At 36.8% G+C, this 2,192-nt stretch overlaps 1 pseudogene; it reads left to right on the top strand.

Moving 5' to 3' along the window:
- The first annotated feature begins 948 nt into the window (after window positions 1–948).
- On the top strand, window positions 949–2,192 carry LOC107707283 (GTPase IMAP family member 7-like; annotated as a pseudogene).

Raw genomic sequence — 2,192 nt, 5'->3', positions numbered from 1 at the left:
GATGTTGCTGCCTGTGAACATCCTCTAAACATCCTCTGTCTTGATTCATGTGGAGGTAAGTGTTACTTTTGAACTTACTTTTGATTCACAAAAATGAAGTTCTTGTCAGATGTCTACTTATAAAACTTTTTTTTTTTTTTTTGGAAAGAGATTATTATTTTATTTAAAAAATAAAATAAACAAATTATATACGTTAAATATATTTAAACACACATATACAAGGACATATATAAAAGGCCCTTTTGGAGTTATGAAAACATACAGACATGGTCTTGACCGTGTTTAGTCAGTGCATATCATTTTTTTTTAACTCAAGAAGCACAAATAATTGATCAGTTACGAATTACAGCTCTTTCTGATGTGATGCCATAATTAATTTACTCCTGTCCAGCATTTCCTGATCTTGTTTATTGTCTAATGTTCTCAATATTCATGAAAAAGTCTTCTCAGTAATACCACTGTGTTACTAAACCTTCTGACATGAATTGTTTTGCTTGTATTGGTTACCTGGTAACCCTGATCTTCCATCATGTTTGCTACTTGGAAACACTCTGGTCTGAACTGTTATTGCACATGCATCTGTACAGTTTAGAAAACACTTTTCACTGGCATTGTACAGCAGTGTATCAATGTGTATGTGAAAAATAGAGCAATGAAGCTTAGTACAATCCAAGATCACACATATATTAATCAAAATACACACAATTTAAATATCTCTTTGAAAAAATCAATTAATAAATGAAATAAGAGCAACAGGTAAAGAGATCACTCAACTGGTCGCATGCTTATAGAGGTACAACATGCAAAACAGCTCAATAAGGACATTTTTCTTTTTTATTTTCTCCTAAAATTGAACTAAAATATGAATCATTTGCAAACTGATTTGACAAATGTTATATGTATTGTTACTATTTATATTGCAGAGAGTAGCATTAATAGACGAGGGTAATGGGAGGTAAGTTAAAACAATACTTTGAGAATCAAAGTTTCAAATATTTACAATGCTAGAGTTTTGCTAGAGTGCTTGAGAAAAACATTCACATTGACGCTGAATAACTAGTGATGTAGCAATAGAATTTCAAACATAATGCATGTATTAAACACATAAAGATTTGCATTATATATATCTAATAACAAACATCTTCTTTAAACAGCCAGTGTGTCTTCACCTGACAGAAAGATCGTACTTCTTGGGAAAACCTGAGATGGAAAAAGCAGCACTGGAAACACAATCCTTAGAAAAAACATTTTCACCCCAGATGCTTCACCAAATTCCATAACAGTTACATCTGTAAGAGAAGAGAGGAAGGTTTATGGACAGAAGATCACAGTTATTGACACTCCTGGAGTCTTTGACACAGATCGTGATGATGAGGCCATCAAATCTGAGATCGTTAGATCCATTATTAATTGCGCTGCAGGCGTTGATGCCTTTGTCATTGTTCTAAAAGTTGAAAGGTACACAAGACACGAAAGAGAGATTGTGAATGAAATAGGAAAGTATTGTGGAGAGGAAGCCTTTAATCATGCAGTGGTTTTATTCACTCACGGCGAAGATCTAGAGGGTCAAACCATTGAAGAATTTGTTCAGAGAAGTCCACAACTGCAGGAGCTTGTTGATAAATGTGGAGGTCGCTGTCACGTCATTGACAGTAAACACTGGAGAAAATGTCTCCATTGCCACTGTAGTTGTGGATACAAAAGCAACAGAATCCAGGTTAAAAATCTGCTGGATACCATAAATGAAATGGTTCATGAGAACGGCCGCTATGCCAATGAGATGCTTCAAATTGTGGAGGAGATGATGATTCGAGAGATGGTGAATACAAATGAAGACACAGTGTCTCCAAACCAGCAGCGAGAGAGAGCAGAGAGGATTGTGCATGATAATCTAATGATGAAACTCGCAGGTGCATCAATAGGGGCTCTAACTGGTGCTTTATCAGGCATTGTTGGTAGTGTTGCAATAGCTTTGACCTTCCTTAAAGAAGCCAGCTCTTCAGAGGTGGCAACAGCAGCAGGGGCAGGTATTGGAGCAGCTGCGCTAAAGGCAGGGGTCGCAGGAGGTGCAGGGATTGGTATATATGCTGCAGGTGTTACTCTTGTATTTGCAGGGCTTTCAGGATTCATTGCAGGAGGAGCTACAGGATGGGAAGCAGCAAAAGAAGCTGATTCTGTATCTGATGCTGTAA

Source organism: Sinocyclocheilus rhinocerous, unplaced genomic scaffold (assembly GCF_001515625.1).
Source record: "Sinocyclocheilus rhinocerous isolate Xijiao unplaced genomic scaffold, SAMN03320098_v1.1 scaffold114, whole genome shotgun sequence".
Taxonomy (NCBI): Eukaryota; Metazoa; Chordata; class Actinopteri; order Cypriniformes; family Cyprinidae; genus Sinocyclocheilus; species Sinocyclocheilus rhinocerous.
The sequence above is the reverse complement of the archived record's forward strand: the minus strand, read 5'-3'. Positions and strand labels throughout refer to the sequence as shown.